At 45.5% G+C, this 6,534-nt stretch overlaps 1 long non-coding RNA gene across 1 annotated transcript in view; it reads right to left on the reverse strand.

The window, feature by feature from the left end:
• LOC106733282 (uncharacterized) overlaps positions 1 to 6,534 on the reverse strand; it is a 16,295-nt gene that overhangs the window by 5,730 nt on the left and 4,031 nt on the right. Inside the window, exon 2 of the long non-coding RNA XR_001369420.2 lies at positions 2,468 to 2,524. This is a non-coding gene — a long non-coding RNA (uncharacterized LOC106733282). The remainder of the gene's footprint in view (positions 1 to 2,467; positions 2,525 to 6,534) is intronic.

Genomic DNA, 6,534 nt, shown 5'->3' on the forward strand with positions numbered 1-6,534 from the left:
CCTACTCCCCTGCAAAGCTCTTACAGTGGAAGCAGGTCTTAGAATGAATTCAGAGTGGGTCACAGAAGTACGGGGGTGGAAGGTCATTTTAATGGATTTTATTCTGAATAGGATAAGAGTCATTGGAGGGTTTTAATAAAACATTTTTTAGTAGACTTTACTTTTTGGAGCAGTTTTAGGTTCACAGCACAATTGAACAGAAGGTATGGAGGTACTCCCCTGCCTCCCCATTATCGTCTCCCACCAAAGGGTACATTTGTTACAGCTGACAAACCTGCGCTGACACATCGGTATCAGCCAGAGTTCATAGCCTGCGTTAGGTCTTACCTTGGTGCTGCAGTTCTATGGACTTGGCTAATGTGTAATGGCACCTATCCGCCACTAGAGCGTCTCAGAGTATTCCACACCCTGTACAGCCTGCGCTCTGCCTACGCACCCCTCCCCCCCATTAGACCCTGGCAACCACCCACTTCTTACTGTTTGACCTTTTTTCAGAATGCCATGGACTTGGATCATACAGTATGCGGCCCTTTCAGATCAGCGTCTTTCACTTAGTAACAGGCATTTAAATTTCCCTCATATATCTTTGTGAGTTGATAGTTAAATTTTCAGTTCTGAAGATACTCCAGTGTCTGAACGTACCACAGTTCCATTCTCTTGTTGAAGAACATCGTAAGTGCTTCCAAGTTTTGGCAACCACAGAAACACTGCTATGAACGTCTGTGTGTAGGTTTCTGTGTGGACATATTTTTAACCCTTTCGTGTAAATACCAAGGAGCACACTTGCTGGATTGTACGGTAAGAGTATGCTTAATTCTGAGTAGAGGAGTCTGTTTAGTTTTCAGTGAGAGTATGTTTAATTCTGAGTAGAGGAGTCTGTTTAGTTTTCAGTGAAAAGGTACGTTTAGTATGTTTAGAAACCAGCGAGTGTCTTCCTTAGTGGCCATACTGTTTCGCACTCCCACCAGCAAGGAAGGAGAGTTCCTGTGGCTCCACACGCTGGTCAGTTTCTGATATCATCAGCATTCTGGATTTTGGCCATTCTAACAAAGCCTAGTGATATCTCATTTTTGTTTCAATTTACGATTTCCTGATGACATGATTTGGAGGGTCTTTTCATATACTTTTTTGCCATCTGTAGATCGTCTTTGGTGAGGTGTCTGCATTTTGCCATTGGAGGATTTTTAAGCAAAAATGTGACAAGTTACAAATCACACTTTAAAGGCTCACTCTTTCTCCAGGTGGAGATATTAAGGAAGTAGTGGATATTCAAATAAGCCCAGATGAGAGGTCTGGCCAGGTGATACAAATTTGAGAACCATCAGCACAAAGGCAGTATCTACAGCTCTGAGATTTGATGAGATCTCAAAGGAACAGGTGTCATTAGGAAAGGAGAGAGGTCCAAGAATTGATCCTGGGCACTGTTTAGAGGTCAGGGAGTGGGAAATAATCAGCAAAAGAGACTGGCAAAAAAGTGGCTGGTCAGGACCAGCAGTTAGCGTAATGGCTATGTCGCTGGACTCCCACGTAGTCTACCGTGGTTTGAGTCCCGGAGCTGGTGGCTTAAACTCACGCTGGGCGCATGTGTGCGTGCGTGCCCAAGATCCCTAGAGGAGAATGGAGGCGAAGGGATTGCGGCATGGCCATCCTCCCGGGAGGTGATTTCTCACTTTCTGTCTCTCTGTCTGTCAGGCGAGCGCACGTGCCCTATAGGAAAAAAGCTCTCAAAAAACAAAAACAAAAACAAAAACAATGTGGCTGGTGGGGCCAGCTCTGTGGCGCAGCAGTGCCGCCATGCTGCACGAGCAAAGCTGAACCCCACAGGGAGACCCGAGATCTGATGGGGTGGAGGACTGGAGGGAGGGGATTGTGCGTGACAAGACCCTAAAGAGGGTGCCTCTCTTTCTTTCTCATGCAAACACATGTCATCCGTCATGAATAAAGAAAATAATTCAAAGAATACAGAAAAAAGGCAGCTGGAGAGGTAAGAGGAAGTCCAGGAGGGGGAAGTCTTGGAAGCCAAGTGCAAAGAGCAGGTAAGAGGAGGGGTTGTCAGATGCAGCAAGGACTTTTGATCAGATCAAGGGTGAAAGATGACTTTGGGTTTGGCAGTAAAGGCCTGCTTATGACCTTGAAAAAAGCAGTGTTGGAGTGGTAGGAGCAAGAAAGAAGAGGAACTGAAGATGATGTGCAGCAGCCTCTCCTGAACATGAGCCAAGCAGGGGAGAGGTTGGAGGGGACAGGGGCAGGGGGACATGTTTTCAGGATGGGAGACTACACCGGCATGAAAAAAGGAGAATGCGAGGTGGATCTGAGCTCTTTCTCTGTGGATGACCCCAGTCTGTTAGGAAGATTTTGCTCGTGAAACTTTATGTGCCAGATCAGGTGTTACCGCCTCAAGGAGGCCTTCTCAAACCCCACAGCTTATCAAGTCACCCCGTTTTATTTTTATAACCCTTTTCATCACCTGAAAATTGCTTGTTTATCCATCATCAATCAGCAATTCTTTGTTCCTCTTCTCCTCCTAGAACATAGGGTTAAGGTATATGTTGGTATAGTATTTTGATAGACCAACTCTCTAAAGGAAAAGAAAGGAAAAAAAAAAACAAAAAACAAGCTCCGATATGCAGCATTTGCCAATTACTGTGGTGTAAAAATTCCTACCGCCGCTGATTTGGAACTACCAACATGACATCACTGAATGTGGAGTTGGGAAGAGAGGCACACAACGGGCTTCCATAAAGCAGTACAAGCCCCTGCACTCATTTACTTGGCACGTAGGGGTGCTGGATAAATACTGGGCAAGGGGCTGGGAGGTAGCACAGTGAAATAGTATGCTCTGCAAGGTTTGCATCCAAAGACCTCCCTGGATACACCTGGCGTGTGCATGCTTGTCATCTGGGGCTGGCTGAGGCTGGGTGGACATGGTGTCGAGACCCTGTTGGGATGCTGTCTCTCTTGCACATGCTCATGGAAGAAATAAATAAAAGAAGCTGAACAAATAAATTGATTGGGCTAGTTCCATCACCTGGCAGTTAAGGGAACCAGATTCCATATGGCTGATGTGTGGTTTGAATTCTGGCCCTGGTGGTTTGAAAAGCATGATGGGCATGAGTGCATACCTCAGATCCCAACAGGCGAGAAGGGATTGTGGCATGGCCAAGTCCCATTGGGGGTGGGGAGTGCTTTCTCCTTCTGGTGAGTGCCCTCTGGTAAATAGAAAGAAAATACTGGCTGAAGAAAAGAATGATTTGTTCAGTCATTAGCTTGAGCCATTATTCCTTGGAAGGTGGTCCTCTGGACATTTTTAGAGAGTTTCTATTTTTCCTGTTTCCCTTTAATCCTCTGGCTCTGCTCCCTTTCCTCCCCTGGGCATTACTGGATGTCTCCCACAATGCTTTGTTGAGAACTGCCCACCGTGCTGCCCATATTAGACTTTTACTGAAGCTCAGAGGCAATGAGGCCAAGTTCTGTCAAGTCCTGAGCGAGTGGCACTCTGCCATGGTCACTTTTCTGGTCTGACCTGCATTATTCTTTGGTCCTATTCCAGTTTAGCTGATCCTGTTTCCCGGGTCCTGGTTGTTCTACTCTGCATAGCTGAGGACTTGGGAACTCAATGTCAGGACGGTTTCAGCCCTGTGTCTGCAGCTGCTCCAAAGGAATGCAGCTCTTCCAGCTGTGATGTGGAGTATTTTGCTCAGTACTCCCTGCTAAAAGACCTGCTGCCAGTTACTTATAATATTGAAAGTGATTTAAAAAAATCTTTTCCCCTTTAAATTGCTAGATGTGAGTGTGCACTTGCCAAAGAGAGAGAGAGGGAGAGAGAGAGAGAGAGGAGAGAGAGAGAACAGAGAGTGAGACAGAGACAAAGAGGGAGAAAGAACCCCCAATAGGGCATGGTCATGCTGCAATCCCTTTCCCCCTTTTCTCTATCCTGTTGGGATTTGGGACACGCACACATATCCATCATGTTTTTCTTTTTCTTTTTTGGTTTAAAGAAGTATTTATTTTATTTGTTATTATTATTTGACCAAAGAGAAACAGAGAGAGAGAAAGGGAAAGTGAGAAAGCAAGCCACCAGGTCCGAGACTTGAACCGTGGTTGGCCATGTGGGAGTCCAGTACCTTAACCACTGTGCCACAGGCCAACCCCTGCCCAGTAATTTTTCAAGCCACAGGGCCTAGATTTGAATTGTGGCTAGTCGCATGGAATCCAGCTCGGCAAAGGCAAGCCGGTTCTCTGCCTCTCTCTAGCATTCTCTGCTGGCTGCCTTTGCACTTCCTGTTCCGTTCAAGTTCACCTGGGCTGTGAAGGAAGGAGCTTGATGCTGCCGTTCCTTTCTTCCCCAGAGTGTTCATTACGTACAAATATGAAGGCCATTAAACTTCCCGTGTAAGTCTCTTAAGAATCTGCCCTAAGGGTAGGGATTTTCTGTTTTATCGCTTTACTTTAGTCAGTTATTAAAATCTCTTTTCCACTTGTCAAGTCTCTACACAACAATGAAAATGGAAATAATGGCAAAGATCAGTTACACCTACTGTTTATCCCAGGCCAGGAACGCTGTTCTTTTCATATATTTTCAAATTTAATTCTCAGAGTGTCCCTAGAGTTATTCCTATTCTCATATGAGGAAGAAACACATAAAAGTGAATGGCAGCTCTAGAAATCAAACCCACAGCAGCCTGACTTCAAACTCCTGGCTTTTAACTTTTCACTGCCTTTTTATTTTTCCCATACGGTGTGTGCACTTGCCAGAGAAGAGAGAGGCACAGCGAGAGGGAAACAGAAATCACCCATCAGGGGGGATGGCCACACCACAAGCCCTTCTCCTCTGGTCTCCTCTCGGGATTTCAGGCATACCTGCACACGTGCCCAGTGTGATCTTCAAGCTACCAGGTCCGGGACTTGAACTGCAGTCAGTTATATGGGAGTTCAGCTCTTTAACCACCTCGCCACCTGCTGGCACCTTCACTAAATTTTAAGATGTGTCTTTTTCAGGGCCCATTGCAGCCAAATCATTTTTTGGACTAAAGCAATAGCGACGAAAGCCATGTTTACTTTAGTTGCAATGACATTAAGTCAAGGATTAGCATTGCTCATGGAGCGAGGGTTTCCACCTTCAGATTTCTTGTGCTGTTACAGCTTCCATTTTATCAGTCAGTGCTGAGGCTGTTCTTCTAGAATTATTTATATGGAAGTCCAGGGGATACCCAGCATCATGGAAGTGTTAAATTAAACTATTGTGGTCTAAAACGGCCACTGTATACCCACACTTGGATTCCTATGGATAAGCCAAATTGTATGTGTTAGGCTGTTTTTCTGAGCTGGTTGCTAGGTTACAGCCAATCACAGTAGCTAGGCTTCAGTCAATCACAGGCATCTCACCTTCTACAGTGTGTTAATGCAGACAAACTTCAGAGTGTAACCAACCCGAATTGCTTCCCTACCTCCTTCCTTCACTTGTTTTTGTATGTCATATTCCCGTTCTTGTACACATCACTTTCCTTTTCCAGTACTTAAAAGCTGTTGACCATGAGGCTAGCCAGAGTTTTCCAGAAGTCCAGGGACAACTGCCCACTTTAAATTGTGCTAAGATTTGCTTAATTAAAACTCTATTGGGACCAGCAGTTAACATAATGGCTATGTCGCTGGACTCCCACGTAGTTGACCGCAGTTCGAGTCCCGGACCCGGTGGCTTAAACTTATGCCGGGCACAGGTGCGTGCGTGCCCAAGATCCCAAGAGGAGAATGGAGGAGAATGGAGGAGAGGGGATTGCGGCGTGGCCATCCCCCTTGGGGGGTGATTTCTCGCTTTCTGTCTCTCTGTCTCTCTCTGTCTGTCTGGCGAGCACACACGCCCTATAGCAAAAACCTCTCCAAAAAAAAAAGAAAAAAAACCCTTCTATTAAATTAGTTTATTTTTCTTGTAACAGTTTTGGCATCAGAAGCGGGGTCTGAAGTAGAGCTCCCAGTGATCCCCAAGAGCAGCAGGTGACCAAGCGAGGTACCTGTGGGACCCTTTTTGTCCATTGCTCTCAGGGAAACTGGGGATTGTGGGTAGGTTCTCTCTCAGATTCAGACTCCACAGACTTATGTTTAGAGCTCTCTGAGTTTTATATGAGCACATTTTGGTCCAAACTAGATTTGGAGTTGCAACAGAAAATGGACTGGGTCCAGGATGGGAATGGATTAAGTAGTGAACTGGATTGGATCCAGTTGTCTGACAGGGTTAGGCAGAAACAAGCAGTAAGTAGCTATTACTGTGGCAGATACAACAAAACATTAGGGAAAAAAGTTTTTTCTCATAAGATTTTTATGTTCAAAATCTTAGTTTCTTTTTTTTTAACTTTCTCTTCTTTCTTTTTTTTTTTTTTATTTTTGAAGAGGTTTTTGCTATAAGGTGCATGAGCTCACCAGACAGACAGAGACAGAGAGACAGAAAGCAAGAAATCACCCCCCAGGGGGGACGGCCACGCTGCAATCCCTTCTCCTCCATTCTCCTCTTGGGATCTTGGGCACGCACGCACATACGCC

The sequence above is a fragment of the Tupaia chinensis genome, unplaced genomic scaffold (genome assembly GCF_000334495.1).
Source record: "Tupaia chinensis unplaced genomic scaffold, TupChi_1.0 Scaffold000066_1, whole genome shotgun sequence".
Lineage (NCBI taxonomy): Eukaryota > Metazoa > Chordata > Mammalia > Scandentia > Tupaiidae > Tupaia > Tupaia belangeri.